We start from the raw sequence: 23,407 nt of genomic DNA on the forward strand, positions 1-23,407 counted from the left end.
TACGCCTCGACAGTGTGCTGACCCCCGACGTGGCCTCTCTGCTTATCGGCCCACCACAACTCTCCATCCCTCCCTCCACAACATCATCTGACGCCGGCCTCACAAGGGGGCCTCGGGAGCCATTTTGATGCAGCGGTAGATTGTTTCCTCAAAGGAAAAGCGGAAACTGTGAGATAGCACCTTTTTTTCTAAGAGTGTATCTTGAACCTAAAAGGGTTCTTCAGCTGTCTCCATAGGAGAACCCTTTGAAGAACCATTTGGAGTTCCATGTAGAACCCTTTACACAGAGGGTTCTACAGTACACGGAACCCTAAAGAGTTCTACCTGTAACCAAAAAGGGTACTCCTATGGAGACAGCCGAATAACTCTTTTGGAATCCTTTTTTCTAAGAGTGTAGGTCACAACGGACAAAGAACCATCAACAAAGTAGAATAGTGACGTGGATGAACGTGTCTGAACTCGACTCGACCCGAGTAGCTACTCAACTTGGGTGATTTTACACAAAGTATTTGCATAACTGCCCACGTATTCTCCACCTCAATTCCCTGTGCATAAACAAATCAAATGGAATATAAATAAGGCCATAAAAAGCAACAACCCGAGTGGTTCCGCATGTTGTTTCCCCCGGGACTTTGCCCTTGTGGGGAAGCACAACACATGTAATTGGACGTAGTAAATAACAGTGAAGAGATGTAACTCTACAGTATATCTAGGACCTTTGTGGAGAGGAGAGGTTGTTTGATGTTTGCTGTTGGGTTCGGGTGATTGATACTAACGCTAATGCTAGCGGGCGGCAGCTTTATTTGCTTCTTTAATCAAAGATAGCATCATCAAAAACATTGCACTGACATATGGGGATCTGAACGTATAGACACAATGCAATAATCACAGCATCATTCAATAAGCAGACGCTCGCACAAGGGTGGGAACGAGTTGAATGGCTCATCCATGCGTGGGTGTCAAACAAACAGGAAACATGATATCCGACAAGACATTTCACACTGTTTTTTCCCCCCTCCCCATCAGAGATAATGACAGACCTGTCATCCACTGAGCAGAAAGTTACACTTTCAAATCACAACACCAGGCAACGACCCCGTGGGCTCGCTCGGTGCACTCTGATTGGCTCCCTCGCCCAGGGATTGCTGATAGAAGTCAGGTAACGTAAAGAAGAGAGAACTGAATGAGACGTGGGACACAGACACACTGCCATTGGCCATCAGTGGCCAGGGCACCTGGCTGGTAAAGTAATTAACCCCGCCGAGTGGTTGGCATGGAAACCGCTGACTCCAAGTGTCCCCCCCACCCTCTGCTCTCCCCCTAGTTCCCTGGCGATGATGGAGTGTCAAATCCCACCACATCCAGCTGCCTCCTGCCTCCTCCAATCACACCTATTAGAGCTGGCAGGCTCCGTGGTGACCCGGCTGGGCCACTGTCTGTTTTTCCAGGGTAGTGTGTGTGTCGGTGTGTGTGTGTGTCTGTCCAGGGTAGGAGATGGGGGGGGCTAGGCTGAAGTGTTTGGAGCAAAGCATCTCCCTATGTGAGAATGTGATTAGATTGTAGTGCTGCCAAAATCCCCACACTGGATCTCAAAACAAATTCACTGACAGGTACATATAAGGCACAACTGTACACACACACAATTTTTAACAAATAGTATTTTAAACAAAACTACGTAACTGTTCTAAACAAATTCATACTTACATAAGAACCCAGGCGGACTCACAAACTGACACCCACACATGAACACACACTCCCTTTCACACTCTCTTGCGCACACACACACACACACACACACAGAGTGGTGTAGTGGAGGGTATACGCAGGTTTACGCCATATACCCACATGTTTTTCAGTGGGCATTGCCTATACTCACTCCTTAATCCCCAGGATTCATATCAAAGTAGTGTAGTGGAGGTGTCCTCCGTATCAATTAATAAGGCTGATGGAACAGATCAGAGTGCTTAAAATGTTGATCAACTATTATTTCTTCACATTCTAGGCACAGCAATGTGCCCATGGCGGTAGGCCTACGTGTGAATGTTCAAAAAGGCAATTAGCTGGAAAACACCTTTCTAAAATGCATATCGCACATGCAAGCGGTTTTATGGACAGAGATGGAAATATCTGTTCGAAATGTAGAAAGAGAGGAGGTCTAAAGATGCAACAACTATCATGGGTTGCTAATATAATTAGTATAATGTCTTTGGCTGCTGGACCATGAAAGAAAGAAAACCAATCGAACAGGAGATTGGTTATTGGTTATGAGGAAGTCTTTATAAAACACCCCTAACCAATCAACAGTACTAGGTACCTGTACTCCAGACACACCCCTAACCGATCAACAGTACTAGGTACCTGTACTCCAGACACACCCCTAACCAATCAACAGTACTAGGTACCTGTACTCCAGACACACCCCTAACCAATCAACAGTACTAGGTGCCTGTACTCCAGACACACCCCTAACCAATCAACAGTACTAGGTACCTGTACTACAGAAACACCCCTAACCAATCAACAGTACTAGGTACCTGTACTCCAGAAACACCCCTAACCAATCAACAGTACTAGGTACCTGTACTCCAGAAACACCCCTAACCAATCAACAGTACTAGGTACCTGTACTACAGAAACACCCCTAACCAATCAACAGTACTAGGTGCCTGTACTACAGAAACACCCCTAACCAATCAACAGTACTAGGTACCTGTACTACAGAAACACCCCTAACCAATCAACAGTACTAGGTGCCTGTGCACTTGAATTAAAGGGTAACTACATTTCTGAGATTTTTCCCAGACCTCAAAAGTTGTCTTCTGATGTGGTTTAAGCGTTGTTATGGTCTTAGAGCATCCAATGTTGTTTTTCTATTAAAAAAGCAAAAACCTGTAAAATATTGGGAAAATTAGAAACCTGTGAATTTCTGACTCAGTTGACAGCCTAATTTATCTGTTTCAATAGTAGGCCTACTATTAGGCTACTTGCATAATACAGCTTGGGTTGGTCTGACGGTGAAAGACCAATATGGGATTTAGCATTTTAGGTCATTCAGAGTGTGTCACAGTTTCTCATATAATTTTTTCCACAGGGAGCCTTTCCTTAGCCGGGGTGGGCCGCTTGGAAAATTCTTGGCAACATTAGAGTATACCCACTTCTCCAGGCACCAGTACACCACTGCACCACTACACCACTGCACACACACACATTTTGTTTTTGCTGGCTGGTGATTGGGTCGTGAATGTCTCTGTCAGAGATGTGGGGCTGAGATTAGTTTTGGCAGTGGTGACCATGGCTCCATTTTACAACATGCCAATTCACAGGGGGCAATATCAAACTAGCCTGGTAGCTCTCTGCTCTGAGACCACCACCTGGCAACCACCTGACAACTAATGGGAGTCTCCTAGGTAATCCTGTCACAGAGAGTGGAGGAAGAGCAACATGTCATTGGCCAGCAGGTTTTTGCTCTAACATACCTGATTTAGCCGCAGAACATTGATTAGCTAAATCAGGTGTGTTAAAGCAGGGCTGGAGAAAAAGCCTGCATACCGGTTAGCTTATTTACAATAACGTATCTGTCAGAAGGGGGAGGGGGGGACAAAAAAAAGTAAAACGTCACCTTCAATCCATGTCACAACTCAAGCAGCCCCACCAGCAGCATACCACCCTGCATACCACTACTGACTTGCTTCTGAAGCTAAGCAGGGTTGGTCCTGGTCAGTCCCTGGATGGGAGACCAGATGCTGCTGGAAGTGGTGTTGGAGGGCCAGTAGGAGGCACTCTTTCCTCTGGTCTAAAAAATATCCCAATGCCCCAGGGCAGTGATTGGGGACACTGCCCTGTGTAGGGTGCCGTCTTTCGGATGGGACGTTAAACGGGTGTCCTGACTCTCTGAGGTCATTAAAGATCCCATGGCACTTATCGTAAGAGTAGGGGTGTTAACCCCGGTGTCCTGGCTAAATTCCCAATCTGGCCCTCAAACCATCATGGTCACCTAATAATCCCCAGTTTACAATTGGCTCATTCATCCCCCTCCTCTCCCCTGTAACTATTCCCCAGGTCGTTGCTGCAAATGAGAACGTGTTCTCAGTCAACTTACCTGGTAAAATAACGATAAAATAAAAATGAGAGCTGCTGACATTGCTCACTTCTTCAATGCCCAGCCGGCTGGGCACAGACGCCAATTCAACATCTATTCCACATTGGGTCAATGTAATTTAATTTAAATGACGTGGAAACAACGTTAATTCAACAAGTGTGTGCCCAGATGGAGGTCTCTCTGAGCGGCAGTCAGTTTGGTTGACTACCACAGGGCAGGGCTCACATTGTAGGCTCCCATCTCACTTCTAGAACAAGACAACACTGCCCTGAATTGAACAAAAATGCAAGTTGAAACTTTTTTTCTGTCCATTTGTTCATTTCAAACAGACACATAGAAAAGGTCCAAATAGGCGAGACACCTGAGGATGTCATTAATACACCCCCTTATCGTGGTGAACTGGCACGCTGTTCGGGCGTTTTGCTAAAGCCCAAGGCTCCACGTCGCTTCACAATTTCATTAGCGACAAATCCCATCTGCTTTATAAAGTCATCAGATTCCTCGAAACACCTCGCCAATATTCCAAATCAGCTGGCTGGCAGCGGGCCTACACTCTGTGTGTACGTGTGTGTGTGTGTACGTGAGTGTGTGTGTACATGCCAAGGCTTCTATTTTGTGTCAAAGATTTAAAAATAGCAAACAGCCTTCTGCAGAATAAGCACTTCATGGATTCTGGCTTTGATGGTATGCTTGCATGGAGAGACCAGCTGCCACCTGAATGTGGAGAGAACTGAATCAGAATACCGTAGCAGGGTCTGGACTTTGGTTTTAAGACAAGTGAGTGTGTGTGTGTGTGTGTGTGTGGTTATGCAGCCGGTATACAAAGCTTGATATGAAGACGGATGACAAGGAACTGTAGCCACTTCCTGTGAGCACAGTTCTGCGTGTGTGTGTGAATAGATAAGAATAGACAACTATGATAATCAGTTAATTGTGGAAACAAGGACTTTGACGCTCCTCGTGCAGCACTGATGCCCATATTAATTACAAGTCTATGCTCCTACGCAACAAGTTGGACATGTGACATTGAAAGATTGTCATGCAGGTTCATTCAAACAACTTTTGCAACAAAAAAAATACAGCATATCACGTGTTGGTGTGTAAGGTACATGCAGTCACAGGTCATTTTGTCACGCTCGTCGTCTAGGTGGAAATGACCGGACCAAGGTGCAGCGTGGTCGTGGTGAGCGTACATTTCTTTTTATTTTATAAATGTCGCCAACAAAAACAAGAAACAACAAAAACGAACATGAAGCTGACTAGGGCTATACAGGCCACTAACACAGACTACTACCCACAAAATACAAAGGAAAAAAGTCTGCCTAAGTATGATTCCCAATCAGAGACAACGATAGACAGCTGTCCCTGATTGAGAACCACACCCGGCCAAAACATAGCAATATAACACATAGAATGCCCACCCTAATCACACCCTGGCCTAACCAAAATAGAGACTAAAACCCCCTCTATGGCCAGGGCGTGACAGTACCCCCCCCCCCCTAAAGGTGCGGACGTTGGCCGCAAAACCTGACTCTAAAGGGGAGGGTCCGGGTGGGCATCTATTCACGACGGCGGCTCCGGTACGAGACGTAGACCCCGCTCCACCTCTGGCTTCCCCCACTTTGCTGGTGCCTCTGGTGCGGGGACCCTCGTTGCAGGCCCCGGACTGGGGACCCTTGCCGCAGGCCCCGGACTGGGGACCCTCGCAGCAGGCCCCGGACTGGGGACCGTCTCTGGAGGCTCTGAACCGCGGATCGACGCTGGAGGCTCCGGGCCATGGATCATCACTGGATGCTTTGTGCCATGGATCATCACTGGAGGCTTCGGGCCATGGATCATCACTGGAGGCTTCGTTCGTGCAGCAGGCACAGGACCCACCAGGCTGGGGAGACACACAGGAGGCCTGGTCCGTGGAGCAGGCACAGGACTCACCGGGCTGGAGAGACACACAGGAGGCCTGGTCCGTGGAGCAGGCACAGGACTCACCGGGCTGGAGAGACACACTGGAGGCCTGGTACGTGGAGCAGGCACAGGACTGAGCAGGCTGGGGAGACACACAGGAGGCCTGGTCCGTGGAGCAGGCACAGGACTCACCAGGCTGGGGAGACACACAGGAGGCCTGGTCTGTGGAGCAGGCACAGGACTCAGCAGGCTGGGGAGACAAACAGGAGGCCTGGTCCGTGGAGCAGGCACCGGATACACTGGGCCGTGGAGGCGCACTGGAGGTCTCAAGCGTAGATCTGGCACAACCCGTACTGGCTGGATGGTTACTTTCGCCCGGCAAATGCGGGGCGCTAGCACAGGACGCACTGGGCTGTGCAGGTGCACCAGAGACACAGTACGCAGAGCCGGCGCAGGATATCCTGGCCATAGAGACGCACTGGAGGCCAGGAGTGCTGAGCCCTAATCACACCCTGGCCTAACCAAAATAGAGACTAAAACCCTCTCTATGGCCAGGGCGTGACACATTTTCTATTTGTCGATTAGAGAAAATTATATGTAAATGGCACCATACCTGATCTGTGACTGGAATTATCATCTATATACATAAAGATATATCAATACAGAATAAATGCATTCTTTTGTGTTTCCAAACTCTGGAACAATATATTTCGCAGATTTCCATGCAAATCTAATATATTCATCACATTGGGGCTCCTCTATGTGGGAAACAGTAAAAAAAACAGCTCTCATTTTACTAGCAACCCATAGGAATAAGCAGGACGCGAACAGATGGGATTATCGTATGATGGGAGAGGGTTTGGGGGGGCTTTGTTATCTTGACTATTTTCTGTAGGGCATTAGGCTTGCAACTGGATTGATTTCAAGATTGTCTGCTCTTTTCAGAGCAACAGCACTGTTTAGATGCTCTGACTGTGAATGCGAGGCTGAGGGAGAGTTTTCTCTATCCGTTCTATAGACTCACGCAGATAATGGTTGGGAACACAAACAGGGATGTGGTCTACGTTGCGGAAACGTCGCTACTGAGTACTAAAGCAACTACCAAGATAAACATCACTTTTCAATGACTGAATTGACTCTCAATGAATCTTCTGAATTGCAATGAATGTAGAGTCAACCCTTGTACCGGACTATGCCAAGCTGTCGCCATGGCCTGATTGACAGTGTAGGTCCCACTCCTCTCTGCCGCCCCAGTCTTGGGTTTTGAACACGGAAGCTGGCTTAGAGGCATCTTCTGTCTCAGGTCTAATTACCCGCCTCAAGGGTGTGGTCTATGGTAGCTGTGGGAGGTTAACCAAGTGTGACTCCTCCTCTAAGGGCGGGGTGTTAAGTGCCAGGGCCGCCCCCTCTTCCTCCTCCACTGTGGAGCCCAGCTCATCATCCTCCACCACTTCCACCTCATGCCCCTCCTCCTCCACAGGACTCTACCCCTCCTCGGACAGCGTCACAATCCCCCCTCCCGCCTGTCACTCGGGCAGAAGCAGTTAGTCTCCGCCTCTTTGTTGAACTCGGGGGCGCCCTCCCCGCTGCTGCCATCTGCTCCAAAGTCGCCGCCAGCTGTGGCCCGTTCCCACGACGACGCTCCAGAACTTCCCGTTCTGTCATCTGGTCACATTGGGAGAAGAGGTCATGGTGAGAGTACACTTATAATTAAGTTGCAACTCCCTCTAAACCTCTGGAGTGGTCAACCGTCCTTCTGAAGAGCTACTTGGTGTGCAGGTTTTTACTCGAATACATTTGTATTCATACTCCTGCTCTGCTCTACCACAGCTGATTCAGCTAATCAAGGTTCTGATGAGCAGCCGAGGAATAGTCTAATCATAAGAATAATTGAATCAGGTGTGATCGAGCAGGGCTGTAACAAAAGTAACCCAAAGCCCATTGGGGAAGTAGGTTGAGATGTTCCTACTGCAGTGCCTATACCTGAACAGTCTCAGGCAGCTAGTGGTTACTTTTATACAGGGTAAATGTCCAACTGATATTTGTATGTCGCAGGCAGCAATGCTTGATAGTGGTCAAAGACTCTGGCTCTTTCTCAATTTGTCTTTCTGCAAATCTCCTCGCCTCCTTTCAATCATATTGGAGGAGAAAGTCCAAGGTCCCTCCCCTCAGACCTTCTCATCCAATGCCTTTTGAGAAGGAGGTGAGGGTAAAGGATGGGAGGAATCGAGTAAAAATGACTTGGGAAAGAGTCATGACGCAACCAAACTCCTGTTGATCGTTAAGCCACATGCTACATCCAAAACAGCCTCGGTGCATGTAGTGCTGTGTAAACAGATAACGTATCAGTGTAAGCTTTGAAAATCACTCAAGAAAAGTGAGTGAGTCAATTTGAACGTTACAGACATTCAAAACACAACTCCACATCATATCATTCTCTCTGAGCGTCTGTAAAAGGTCCTTGCTTAAATCCTCACTTTCAATTGAGAAAATGAAGATGACATTACAGCGTTGCGTAACTAACTACTTCTCTTTGGAGTTGGGGGGCGGTGTCAATCGCCAAAGTTATTTTGATTACTTATGTGACTGAAGCACTTCCATGGCAACAGGCTAAAAATAGTCCGGCGGTGATGAGCGCCCAGACGGGGGACAGGGAAGCGTGACGCCCCACTATCCTAGCGATGGCAACAGCTTAGTTCTGCCACCTCTCCAAAATATGCTCCCATTCCGCGGATTACTGACCCATATTTGTGAATGTTCATCTAAAAAGGTTAGAGACAGCACACAGAGTACACCTGCCCCACCCAAAATAGGAAAATAAAATTCACACTGGCATCCATATTTATGGGGCCCCTCCTTCCAAAAACACGCCCCAACTTTTTGAATGTCAGCAGGCGAGAATCGTGCATGCATTTCCAAAATGCCATGGCATTTGAGGAGCATTGGGTTCTTATTTGTCAGCACCAATGAGAGGCCAGGGCTGAGGGAGAGGCGGGAAAAGGGTCAAATGTAGAGGGGTGTGGGGGGGAGGGGGGATGAGCTAATTACAGCGTTTTAGCTGCTGGCCGAGGGCGCCGTTCAACAAACTGTGGAACCCAGTTACATGATTACATACTTCCCTTTGGGTGGTTGTGTTGTGGCATGAACGTGAGGCTGAGGCAGGCACGATGTGGCAGTGGGCGAAAGGAGCTCGGGTCGCTGGCTCTCGCTCAGCATAATGGTGTCTCTTTCTTCTTAACCAACAACTCCATTGGGAAGAAGAGTTACCTTCCACTAAGTTTTCCCCACAAAGTCACAAAATACAAATACCCAACAGACACAGAAGCTAAAAACAGAATGACATGAGGGGGGTTTTCAGGCGTAAGCAGGTAAGGACGGAGTGTTCTCCGACACACAGATAGTCATATTCATCCAAATGCACGCACACACACACACGCAGAACTGTGCTCACAGGAAGTGGCTACAGTTCCCTGTCATCCGTCTTCATTAGTGATGGCTGCACGCCTCCTGGGCTGACGCCATATGCTACTCATAGGGGACCGTGCACCGTATACCAGACATCGCACACGCACACGCATTTATACGCAGACAAACACACACAATCACTGGACACAAGACAAAAACCACTTCTAGGTGCACTGAAGGGTGAAACACAAACAAAAACAGAAGAATGCAAAAATGGATGATGACACGTTTCAATATCATGTTTCAATGGCACGTTTCAATATCATGGTTCAGTATCAAGTTTCAGTGAAACGTTTCAATATTATGTTTCAATGGCACGTTTCAATATAATTTTTCAGTTTCATAAATGGCAACCATGAATGCAAGGGCATTGCTCATCTTTTCTGTAGTATATCAGGGGTTGGGATCATTTCCACTTCAAATCAATCTGCTGTATGGCAATGGTTGCAGACAGTGCCTTGATTTTCTTGTACAGTTTACCCTTTTTCTTTCCTCTTAAAGACTCACCGCAGTCGCTTTTCTGTACACTTATTTCTCATGTGAGCATATTTGTCTTAAACACCCATTGGGATCCTTGCAATGGCAAGGCATATCCTACATTTGACATTTAAAAAGAAAAGGAATTTAGCGACTTAGTAGAGAGCACATACATTTTCATACTGGTCCCCTGTGGTAATGGAACCCACAACCCTGGTGTTGCAAGCACCATGCTCTACAAACTGAACCACGTGCTAAAAACACCTCACCATTACTTCAAACTTTTCTTGTGACAATATCCCTTATACTGGCTGAGAGATTTGCTCTCTCTGAATTGAGAAGGCCTTTGGTGACTTGTAAGTTGTTCAGGATGCTTTTTAAATCAGTAATAAGGTGGTTATTATGTATGCAGAGCAGAGCCTGGGCTGAGCACAGCAGGTCTTCAGCACACGCCGTGCTCGGGAGGAGGTGTGGAGGACTGGCTTTATACCCTCCTGACAGCTGCCCGTCCATTCCTCCTCACACACACCACATACACACACAAATGCAAACACACAGGCAGGCAGATACCCACACACTCTCGCATCTCATACACACATACACAGGCGCACACACACACTCTTGCATACAATCATATACACAAACACACCAGGCATGCAGGGACACACTGAGACAGATATCCCACCAGTACGCAGTATGCATCCAGATATGAATGTACACGCTCACAAAGTCGAGTGTCTACACTGACACCGCATCCTACTTCTGCCCAAACATATCCTACAGCACAAACAGGGATTTGTAAACACCCAGAGGCACCTTCTCCTGATACCGTATACAAACACATTCTAAAACAAAGACAGCAGAGAGGTAAGTACCACCTCCACAAATAGCCCTGTATCCACCTTTAAACTAAACAACCAAATGATAAAACCCCATACTGTAAGCCTGTATCCCTCTTATTTTGACAAGGTGGCAGGTCTGTCACAACCGAGACACCGTCTTCATGAGACGCCGGCCCGCACCATCCCTGACGTTGATCCGCGGAGAGGTCGGCAGCAACGACAGGGTAGAGAGAGGGAGCGAAAAGAGAGGGAGCTCGGTTCAAATAGACCCTGGTAATGATATGTCTATCTATCAGGGCATTGGACCCTGTATCTTCTTCTCCAGTGTGGTAGGCTATGAGTCTCGCCCTGTTTTGCCGTCGAGTCTGGCTGATGCGCCCTGACAGGCTTTCAGTGTGTATTCCAGCGCTCATTCAACAGGGGATCGCTCCCAGGGGGGTTTTGGGTAGTCAAGTCAATCACAAGTCTATTTGAGTGAGTCGCAGTGTTTTTTTTCCTTCCTTTTTACTTGTCGTTCGGGAACAACGCACTGCACCTCTAATGTTTTGACTCAGGGCGTGCCCCCAATCGGCACCTCTTTCGTTTTTTATTTTCGCCCCGTCTGTCCATCTTGACACGGCCACTCTCTCTTTTCCTCTCACTCGCTCTCTTTATCTCTCTCTCTCTTCATCTCTCTCGCCATCCCTCTCTCTGCCCCACGCCGACTGTGGTGGTGGACAGAGTCATGTGGCACTTTGGGCCTCGTCTCCAAATTCCCTAATAACAGCACATTCCCCTAAATGTGTTTGTAATGTGGGCAATCATTTTCAGTAATGGATGCTTGTCAGTTTTATGGCGGGGAGAATGACAGTCTCATGACAGGCGAGCTTCATCGAGCCGCTGCTCGCCACCTAAATCCTGCCAGTGCACTTTAAATACAGATCAACACCCCCCTCTGGTGCATGCTGGACGTACTGTCTTATAATCTCAGGTCTGGCTGCCTTATCTCTTAATGGCACTATGTATTACTTACTTGAGAACAGTTGTGTTAACCTAGTTCAGGTAGTAATCATGTTATTAAGAATTAAGCCCTTGGTATTTGAAATATTTAATGAGCAGCGGGAACGGCCCCTTCGACAGCCCTGACTTGATGCTGTTATGGGACGCGTCCTTACGGGGGAAATATCTCCCCAAATTACCTTTGCAATTCATCACAGGTAGTTTTGGAACACATCCCAAAGTTACCCTAATGCATGAGACACGGACAAATGCAGAGTTCCACAGACCATCCATCCTTCCCCATATAAGTGAATGGATCTAGAAATATCCTCTGTAAATCCTAACACACATGAAACACCTGCTGCTAGAGGCTAATCTGACATTCAATGATCATCAACACTGCTCTGGCCGGGCGGAAGGTAGCATAGCGGTTAGGATCATTGGATCAGTAACTGAAAGGCCGCTGGTTCAAATCCCAGAGTCGACTCGGTGAAACATCTGCCGACGTACCCTTGAGCAAAGCACTTAACCCTAATTGCTCTAGGGTCGCCATCAATAATGGCTGATCCCTGGCTCTGACCCAACTCTCAGGGGGAGTGGGATATGCAAAAAATTAGCACATGTGTGATATAGGACAAATGGAAGCACCCACCTAATTATCTATCTCAGCATATGGATCTGACTCATCCCAGTATTGGAGACTGTATTTGTACTTACATTGAAATATACACAAAGATGGATTCCCCCACTAATTTTGATAAAAGGGAGCAGTAAGTAGTCTCTCGAGACAAACTGTTAACACAAATGTTATGTATTGAGTAGCCAAATTGAGTAGGTGGCCAGTGGGCAAGATGATGTTGCTCTGGGTTCAGAGGTTAAGCAAGTGACTATATACAGCAGGTGAGAAGATCCCAACAGTTGACGTGAATACACAAGGAGTGGTCATAGGCTGGAATGGAGATGGTATCAGGACGGTGGGTGTGAGCTGGCATCAGGACGGTGGGTGTGAGCTGGCATCAGGACGGTGGGTGTGAGCTGGCATCAAGACAGTGGGTGTGAGCTGGCATCAGGACGGTGGGTATGAGCTGGCATCAAGACGGTGGGTGTGAGCTAGCATCAAGAGGGTGAGTATGAGCTAGCATCAAGAGGGTGAGTATGAGCTGGCATCAAGACGGTGGGTATGAGCTGGCATCAGGACGGTGGGTGTGAGCTGGCATCAGGACGGTGGGTGTGAGCTGGCATCAGGACGGTGGGTGTGAGCTGGCATCAGGACGGTGGGTGTGAGCTGGCATCAGGACGGTGGGTGTGAGCTGGCATCAGGACGGTGGGTATGAGCTGGCATCAGGACGGTAGGTGTGAGCTGGCATCAGGACGGTGGGTGTGAGCTGGCATCAGGACGGTGGGTGTGAGCTAGCATCAAGACGGTGGGTATGAGCTGGCATCTGGACGGCGGGTGTGTGCTGGCATCAGGACGGTGAGTATGAGTTGGCATCAGGACGGTGGGTGTGAGCTGGCATCAGGACGGTGGGTATGAGCTGGCATCAGGACGGTGGGTGTGAGCTGGCATCAGGACGGTGGGTATGAGCTGGCATCAGGACGGTGGGTGTGAGCTAGCATCAAGACGGTGGGTATGAGCTGGCATCAGAACGGTGGGTGTGAGCTGGCATCAGGACGGTGAGTATGAGTTGGCATCAGGATGGTGGGTGTGAGCTGGCATCAGGACGGTGGGTATGAGCTGGCATCAGGACGGTGGGTTGGAGCTGGTATCAGGACGGTGGGTTGGAGCTGGTATCAGGACGGTGGGTATGAGGTGGCATCAATGAAATTAAATAAAAATGTATTTGTCACATGCGCCGAATATAACAGGTGCAGACTTTACCGTGAAATACTTATTTACGAGCCCTTTCCCAACAATGCAGAATTAAAAAGTAATAAAAGATCAAACCAAATCAAATTTGATTTGTCACATGCTCCGAATACAACAGGTGTAGACTTTACCGTGAAATACTTGCTTAAGCAACAATGCAGTTAAAGAAAGAGAGTTCAGAGAATATTTACTAAATAAAAATAGTAAAATAAAAAGTAACATAATAAAAATAACAAGGCGGGCGTGTCAATGTAAATAGTCCTGGTGGTCATTTGATTAATTGTTCAGCAGTCTTATGATTTGGGGGTAGAAGCTGTTAAGGAGCCTTTTGGTTCTAGACTTGGCGCTCCGGACCCACTTGCCGTGCGGTAGCAGAGAGAACAGTCTATGTTAATAGGGGCCTGTTCAATCCACCTTTTCCTGTAGATGAGCAAATCAGAAAGAAAAGGACATAGTAACACAATAAAATAACAATAAGACTATATACAAGGAGTACCGGTACCAAGTCAATATGCAGGGGTACAAGGTAGCGGAGGTAATATGTACATGTAGGTAGGGGTAAAAGTGACCAGGCAATCAGGATAGATAATAAACAGAGTAGCAGCAGCGTATGTGAAAGTGTGAGTGTGTGTGTGGCATCAATATGCATGTGTGTTTGTGTGAGCGTATGTAGAGTGTGTGTGCGTGTGTGTTGTGTGTTTGTGTGAGCGTATGTAGAGTGTGTGTGCGTGTGTGTTGTGTGTTTGTGTGAGCGTATGTAGAGTGTGTGTGCGTGTGTGTTGTGTGTTTGTGTGAGCCTATGTAGAGTGTGTGTGTGTGTGTTTGGGTAGAGTCCAGTGAGTGTGCATAGAACCAGTGCAAGAACGTCAGTGCAAAAAAACCTAAAATGGGGTCAATGCAAATAGTCAGGGTGGCCATTTGATTAACTGTTCAGAAGTCTTATGGCTTGGGGGTAGAAGCTGTTCAGGAGCCTTTTGGTACCAGAATTGGCGCTCCGGTACCGCTTGCCGTGCGGTAACAGAGAGAACAGTTTAGGACTTGGGTGGCTGGACAATTTTTAGAGCCTTCCTCTGACACCGCCTGGTATAGAGGCCCTGTAGGGCAGGGAGCTTGGCTCCAGTGATGTACTAGGCCATACACACTACCCTCTGGAGCGCCTTGCGGTCGGATGCCAAGCAGTTTCTATACCAAGCGATGATGCAGTCAGTCAAGATGCTGTCAATGGTGCAGCTGTTTAACTTTTTGAGCATCCAAGGGCCCATGCCATATCTTTTTAGCCTCCTGAGGGGGAAGAGGCATTGTCGTGCCCTCTTCATGACTGTGTTGGTGTGTTTGGACCATAATAGGTCCTTAATGATGTGGACAACGAGGAAATTCAAGCGCTCAACGTGCTTTACTACAGCCCTGTTGATGTGAATGGGGGCGTTCTCGGCCCTCCACTTCCTGGAGTCCACGATCAGCTCCTTTGTCTTACTCACATTGAGGGAGAGGTTGTTGTCCTGGCACCACCTTTCCAGGTCTCTGACCTCCTCCCTACAGGCTGTCTCATCATCGTTGGTTATCAGGCCTACCACCGTTGTGTCGTCAGCAAACTTAGTGATGGTGTTGGAGTCGTGCGCAGCCACGCAGTCGTGGGTGAACAGGGAGTACAGGAGGGGACTAAGCGCACACCCCTGTGGGGCCCCCGTGTAGAGTGTCAGCGTGGCGGATGTGTAGTTGCATACTCTCACCACCTGGGGGCGGCCCGTCAGGAAGTCCAGGATCCAGTTGCAGAGGGAGGTGTTTACTCCCATGGTCCTTAGTTTAGTGATGATTGGAGGGCACTATGGTGTTGAATGCTGAGCTGTAGTCAATGAACAGCATTCTCACGTAGGTGTTCCTTTTGTCCAAGTGGGAAAGGGCAGTGTGGAGTGCAATATAGATTGCGTCGTCTGTGGATCTGGTGTGCAAATTGGAGTTTAAAAAGGGCTTTATAAATAAATTTGATTGACTAAGTGGATTCAGAGTGTCTGGGATGATGGTGTTGACGTGAGCCATGCCCAGCCTTTCAAAGCATTTCATGGTTACAGATGTGAGTGCTACGGGGTGATAGTAATTTAGGCAGATTACCTTTGCGTTCTTGGGCACAGGGATTATGGTGGTCTGCTTGAAACATGTAGGTATTACAGACTGGGTCAGGGAGAGGATGAAAATGTCAGTGAGTCCAGCTGGTCAGTGCCAGGACAGTGGATATGAGGTGGAATCAGGACAGTGGATATGAGGTGGCATCAGGACGGTGGGTATGAGGTGGAATCAGGACAGTGGATATGAGGTGGCATCAGGACAGTGGATATGAGGTGGAATCAGGACAGTGGATATGAGGTGGCATCAGGACGGTGGGTATGAGGTGGAATCAGGACAGTGGATATGAGGTGGCATCAGGACAGTGGGTATGAGGTGGAATCAGGACAGTGGATAGATATGAGGTGGCATCAGGACGGTGGGTATGAGGTGGAATCAGGACAGTGGATATGAGGTGGCATCAGGACAGTGGGTATGAGCTGGCATCAGGATGGTGGGTATGAGCTGGCATCAGGATGGTGCAATACACAACACACTCCCTATTCCCAGAGACCAGCGGTAGGTTAAGCCTGAGGGCATCCGCAGCCAGGGAGGGGATACACCCAGTTAATAAAACTGCATTTCATTGGTCAGTTCATTGGTTAGTTGAAGTGTAAGTAACGCTGGGTAACATTTAATCATACAGTCCTATTGTCGCTGGCATTAACTAGGTATTTGCATATAAATGTTGGTAGACACAGTGTGTTTGCTCATGGTGTGGTGCTGTGTTCTCTGTAGAGTTAGCTAGCTGCTAGATCTAGTACTATCCAACCAGGCAGAAGCCCAATGTCATGATTGTAACCAACTAGGAGGAGGGGAGGACATTGTGTGGCGTGGTATATGAACATGTGTGTGGACTGTGTTGGAGTGTGTGTCTAGGCCTGTGTGTACTTTAGACATTTTTTGTTTGTTTGTTTGTTTGTTTGTTTGTTTGTTTGTTTGTGTGTTTGTGTGTTTGTGTGTGTGTGTGTGTGTGTGTGTGTGTGTGTGTGTGTGTGTGTGTGTACCTGTCGTTGCGTCTCTGATGCCGTGGCCAGAGATTTGAGGTCAGAAATGGACTGGGGCGTGGCCGGGAGACTGCAGGCCTGATCCTCAGATAACCACTCCTGTACTGAGGACAGAGAAAAAGACAGAGAAACAAAGAGAGAGAGAGAGACAGAGAGATAGAGGCTGAGAGACAATGAGAGAGAAAGAGAGAGAGACAGAGAGACAAAGAGAGAAAGAGCGACAGTGACAGAGACAAAGAGAGAGAGACAGAGACAGAGAGACAGTGACAGAGACAAAGAGAGAGAGACAGAGAGACAGAGAGACAGAGGCAAAAAGAGAGAGAGACAGACAGAGAGACAGAGAGATAAGCTAAAGAAGGGGGATAGGAACATAGAGAGAGATACAAGGGGTAAAGAAACCAAGGTAGAGAGAGGGAGGAAAGGAGTGAATGGGAGAAAGTCACCAGGACAAAATACAAGAGGAAGGAGGTTAAATAGAGGAGAGGGGGAATAAGAGGGAGATAAAGAGACAGAAGTGTAAAAGAGTGAGGAGGAAGAGGTATAGAACGAGGGAGACCAAACCGATAGCAAGAAAGCAACAAATAATGTAGGAGAAACAGTATATAGACAGGAGTGACAGCAAGAAAGCAAGAAAGCAAAAGTGAGAGAGTGAGTGAAAGAGTGACAGAGAGATAGAAACAGCTGTCTGTACAATATACTACCTCACTGCTCCCTCTAGCTTTAACTGCTGCCCTATTCTGCTGGCTCCGCCGACACCTGTCAATCAAGACCTCTGATTTGTCTCACTGCCAGAACTCAGAATACAAATTAGGACGAGGCTCAGGTGTTTTTTTTTCGAAAGTTAGGCACCGGAGTCTTAACATAACTCTAATGAAGAATGTCTGCTTAAGACAGAATGGGGATTACAGGTGCTTTCATGTCTGGAACTGGAATCCTGGTCTAGTTGAAAAAGTAGGATTTGCCTTCACGAAAGCTGAAAATAAGTTGAGGGTGCCCTTTGAATGGTACGACTTCTACACAACATCAGCATGCTATTGTAGACTGTAATGCAACCTGCGCTACCACACTACAATATCTCCTATACAGGTCCTCGAATAGATCCTTCAGGTGTCAGGGAAGGGGACATTTACCGCAACTCAGTAGCTGTGTTTATACCCACTGCTATATACATCACCTAGCTGCAATGAAAGACGGACAGAGGAGATCACTTAGATAGCTCCTCATTTCTGTTCTGGGATCTGTTGCTCTGACCAGCCTCCTTATCTTATCCACCGCAGAGCAAGCTGCCAGTCTGAATTGGGACCTGCCATGTGGTCGCTGGATGTATCTGTATGTGAGGGTGGTGTACCTTGTCTGGCAGAGAGGACTCCTGTTAGAGCACTGCTGTTGGACTTCACAGACACTTTGGATTTCTTCCTCGTCTCCGACACAGTCTGCAAAACAAACACCCCCCCCCCCCCCCTTTATCAGCTGTCACCTCTATCAACTCTAACTCTCTTTGGGACTGTCAAGAGACACTGGCTAGAATTCAATGTAATTGCAATGCAATGTTGACACAGCTCCATTGTTTACTGCCTACACACACACACACACACAAACAAACAAACAAAGTATTGAACCATGAGGGGAGTCTAGCTGATGGTAAAAAAAAAGTTACTTGTTACTGCAATGCGGGTTGGATCGAATTGAGTCCACTGTCACAGACAGACAGATTGACAGACAGGATGACACCTCTACCTTGTATTTCATGATATTGGACTTGGACAAAAAGTCTCATACACTGCGAGGTTGGCACTACTTCAGTGTCATTCTATTCCAGCTAGGGTGTTCTGTGTGTGCATGTAGTTGAAGAACTGTTTCTTGCTGTTGTTAGCCTAAAAGATGATGGCTATTTTAGCCCTTTGTCAGGTATTTACATGAGAGGTTCAACCAAGTCCAAGAGGAGGTCACACACAACACCCTATGCCTAGCTGAAATAGCATGACATTGAAGCAGTGCCAACCTTGCAGTGTATGAAAATGTCTCATTTTATAGTGTACAGTAGTTACATTGTTTGTCTGTTGGGGCTCATTTCAATCTGTTTAATACTGTGTGATATGTGGCATGCCGTTGTTTTTACCTACCTTAGTTGACTGTAAGTCGCTCTGAACAGGAGTGTCTGTCAAATGTAATAACAGCCTCACCTGTTCTCCATACAGAGGGCGTCCACGGCAATGATGCGCGCCTCGCGCCTGTGGTTCAGCCGTTCGGCCTGTGCTGTGCTCTGCCTTAACGTCCCGCAGCTCGTCAGTCAGCGCCTTAACACTGTTCTCCAGCTTCTCCATCTGAACACACAGACTGAAAGAGAGAGAGAGAGCGAGAGAGAGGGGCAGAGATATAGACAGAAGGAAAGAAAGAGAGAGGGTGAAAGAGAGAGAGAGAGACAAGAGGTGAGCGAGCGACAGAGAGAGAGCGGAAGACGAGGAGAGAGAGAGAGACAGAAAGAGAGAGACAGGAAGACGAGGTTACAGTACATGCAGCGGGGGCCTCTCCTTATCACCCTTCTCAAAGTGCTGATGAAGGAGAGGCACTGGGTCGTGTTCATCAGGGCACGATTTAGCATCAAGTTTTGAAAACGGAATATGAAAAAGAGCAATCTCATTGGACAAGGTCCCATCCCCCCTGTAGCCTTGCCTTCTCCAGTTGGTGTACCAAGTTCTCTCTCTCATAGGCTTGTGTGTGTGTGTGTGTGTGTGTGTGTGTGTGTGTGTGTGTGTGTGTGTGTGTGTGTGTGTGTGTGTGTGTGTGTGTGTGTGTGTGTGTGTGTGTGTGTGTGTGTGTGTGTGTGAGAAAGCATGTGTTTGTGATGCCCCACCTTGTTATCCCCCTGGGCCTCGGCCAGTCTCTGATTCAGCTTCTTCCCTCGCGTCTCTCAACAGCTGAGCCAAGTTCACCTGGGGAGAGGAGGGAGAGATACACATACAGTGCAGTCTTAAAGTTTTCAGATCCCTTTCCCTTTTCCACATTTTGTTACATTACAGCCTTATTGTAAAATGTATCAAATTATTTATTTTTCTCATCAATCTAAACACAATACCTCATAATGACAAAAACAGTTTTTTAGACATTTTTGCAAATGTATAAAAAAAAGAAATACCTTATTTACGTAAGTATTCAGACCATTTGCTAAGAAACTTGACATTCGGGGGAGAAGGGTCTTGGTCAGGACGGTGACCAAGAACCTGACAGAGCTCCAGAGTTCCTCTGTGGAAATGGGAGAACCTTCCAGAAGGACAACCATCTCTGCAGTACTCCACCAATCAGGCCTTTATGGTAGAGTGGCCAGACAGAAGCCACTACTCAGTAAAAGGCACATGACAGCCCACTTGGAGTTTGCCAAAAGGCACCTAAAGGACTCTGACCATGAAAAACAAGATTCTCTGGTCTGACGAAACCAAGATTGAACTCTTTGGCCTGAATGACAAGCGTCACGTCTGGAGGAAACATGGCACTCTCCCTACGGTGAAGCATGTTGGTGGCAGCATCATACTGTGGGGATGGTTTACAGCGGCAGGGACTGGGAGACTAGTCACGATCAAGGAAAAGATGAACGGCGCAAAGTACAGAGCGAACCTTGATGAAAACCTGCTCCAGAGCTCTCAGGACCTCAGACTGGGGTGAAGGTTCACCTTCCAACAGGACAAAGACCCTAAGCACACAGCCAAGACAACACAGGAGTGGCTTTGGGACAAGTCTCTGTATGTCCTGAGTGGCTCAGCCAGAGGCCAGACTTGAACCATTCTAACATCTCTGGAGAGACCTGAAAATAGCTGTGCAGCGAAGCTCCCCATCCCTGACAGAGCTTGAGAGGATCTACAGAGAAGAATGGGAGAAACTCCCCAAATACAGGTGTGCCAAGCTTGTAGCGTCATACCCAAGAAGACTCAAGGCTGTAATTGCTGCCTAGGTGCTTCAACAAAGTAGTTAGTAAAGGGTCTGAATACTTGTGTAAATGTGATATTAAATATTTTTTTTGTATTATAAATTTCCTAACATTTCTAACAATCTGTTTGTGCTTTGTCATTACGGGGTATTGTGTGTAGATTGATGAGGGGGGAAAAGGTTGTAACGTAACAAATGTGGAAAAAGTCAAGGGGTCTGAATGCACTGTATATACAAAAGTATGTGGACACCCCTTCAAATTAGTGGATTCGGCTATTTCAGCCACACCCGTTGCTGAAAGGTGTATAAAACCGAGCGCACATCCATGCAATCTCCATAGACAAACATTGGCAGTAGAATGGATTTACTGAAGAGCTCAGTGACTTTCAACATGGCATCCTATCATAGGATGCCACCTTTCCAACAAGTCAGTTCGTCATATTTCTGCTCTGCTAGAGCTGCCCGGGAAACATTAACGGGCTGTTATTGTGAAGTGGAAACGTCTAGGAGCAACAACGGCCACACAAGCTCACAGGACGGGACCGCCAGGTGCTGAGGTGCGTAACACGTAAAAATCATCTATCCTCGGTTGCAACACTCACTATAGAATTCCTAACTACCTCTGGACGCAACGTCAGCACAAGAACTGTTTCAACATGACAATGCCCCCATGCACAAAGCGAGGTCCATACAGAAATGGTTTGTCGAGATTGGTATGGAAGAACTTGACTGGCCTGCACAGAGCCCTGACCTCAACCCTATCGAACACCTTTGGGATGAATTGGAACGCCGACTGCGAGCCAGGCCTAATCGCCCAACATCAGTGCCTGACCTCACTAATGCTCTTGTGGCTAAATGGAAGCAAAGTCCACAGCAATGTTCCAACATCTAGTGGAAAGCCTTCCCAGAAGAGTGGAGGCTGTTATGGCAGGAAAGGGGGGACCAATTCCATATTAATGCACATGATTTTGGAATGAGATGTTCGACAAGCCGGTGTCCACATACTTTTGGTCATGTTGTGTAGTTCACCTGGGGAGAGGAGGAAGAGATAGAGGGAGAGAAATAGGGGTAGATGGAGAACAAAAAGGGATGGAAGTGAAAGAGTGGGAGAGTCACAGATGCAAAAAAAGCCTGGCTTTAAGGCTAAACTGGCAAAGCTTCAGATAAGCCTTGTCCATCATCATTGTGATAAAGTGACAAGAGTTACTTTAACTTACCCGATTGCGTTTTTCTGGTGGAAAAGACGGATCTCCATCCCGAAACAGAACACACATTTAAGAACTAATAGAAATAATAAAAATGCAAACATTTACTGCAAGGTGATTTAGGCTTGCGATTTAAATCATGCTAACAGGGGTCCCATTGTTTTGCACTCAATAATACTAATGCTAAGCTCTAGCAAATAAAATAAAAAACATTCATGGGTCACTGACTTTCCAGGTCCTTAGACCCTTTTTATATATCCATAAAACAAAGTCAAATTCGTCATTTGGACGAACTATCCCTTTAAGGCAAAATGTCGCAGAAAAGGAGTACTAAATTCAAATATAAATCCTTTAGGCAGACTCACAATGAGCTCTCTATATTTCTTCTTGAGTCCCTGGTGGTGTTCTCGAAGCTGGTTGGCCATCAGCTTGTACTGGTCTCTCTCCTGTTGACAGGTGTCCAGCTCTTTGGACAGGATCAGGAGGGCCTCCTTACTCTCCAGTTTACGCTTTCGACACCAGGAGCTATGGGACAATATATAGGATGGTACAGAAAGGGACATAACACCAGTTACACGTACACACCAGGAACTACAGTGCCTATAGAAAGCCTACACCCCCTTGAACTTTTTGTCACATTTTGCTGCCTTAAAAAAAACTTCTAACGAGAGATCAAATTAAAATAAATCCTAAAGATCTAGATAAAATAATCCACATTTTCAAAGTGAAAGAAAGATATAAAGAGAAAAAAAAAACTGAAATATCATAATTGGATATGTCTCCCCCAGAGTTAATACTTGATGGAAGCACCTTTGGCAGCCATTACTGCTGTGAATCATTCTCATTAAGATTCTACCAACTTTTCACAACATACTGTCTATTGTTTTGGATGGACCAGGTGGTAGACTACCAATCGCTTTGTGTTAAAATACGTTGTGTGGGGTATATGCACACAAACAACCCTAGAATCCATAGACTTGGCTTCATAATCGTAACAAAAGATGTATATTGAGACTTTAATTTCTCCTTCCATATAGCAACCGTAGTTCTATTCGCTAATCATCACTGATGGCTCACGCAACCGATTGTCACTGGGTTTTTGCAGCGCACTCACCTCGCTGACCAGGCCTTGCCAATCACTCACCCCTTTTCAAACTATTCACATTTTCTTGGCGTCTTCCCGACACGCAGATGTCACGGTTTTTCCTGCGTTAATCGGTTAAGGCTACAACTGTGTTCAGCAAGGCGAATTGAGAGTCTCCTCCGCTGGCTGCTATGTTTAGGTCTAACGTCAGCTGTTGTTGGTGGGCAGGGATGTCAGAGGGTGTTCACAATGAAATTATATTTTATCCTAGGTGTATTGAGAGAGGTGCTCGGGGACTTGTCATGTTTGATTCAAGTAGCTTAAATAAACAGTGAGCAGAGAACGAACAGTTTCTCAAAGAGAATATGAGGAGGTCCTTATAAAGGTACTTTATTTACTTTTGCCTTTGGGGTTGCTCTTGGGGCAAAATGGTCCCCTATATGGTCAAAATATTGCCTAG

General features: G+C 47.1%; 1 pseudogene; it reads right to left on the reverse strand.

Annotated features, from left to right (window-relative positions):
• Positions 1–7,191: 7,191 nt before the first annotated feature.
• Positions 7,192–22,686, reverse strand: LOC129864731 (coiled-coil domain-containing protein 149-A-like; annotated as a pseudogene).
• Between the last annotated feature and the right edge of the window lie 721 nt (positions 22,687–23,407).

The sequence above is a fragment of the Salvelinus fontinalis genome, chromosome 11, assembly GCF_029448725.1.
Source record: "Salvelinus fontinalis isolate EN_2023a chromosome 11, ASM2944872v1, whole genome shotgun sequence".
NCBI classification, from domain to species: Eukaryota; Metazoa; Chordata; class Actinopteri; order Salmoniformes; family Salmonidae; genus Salvelinus; species Salvelinus fontinalis.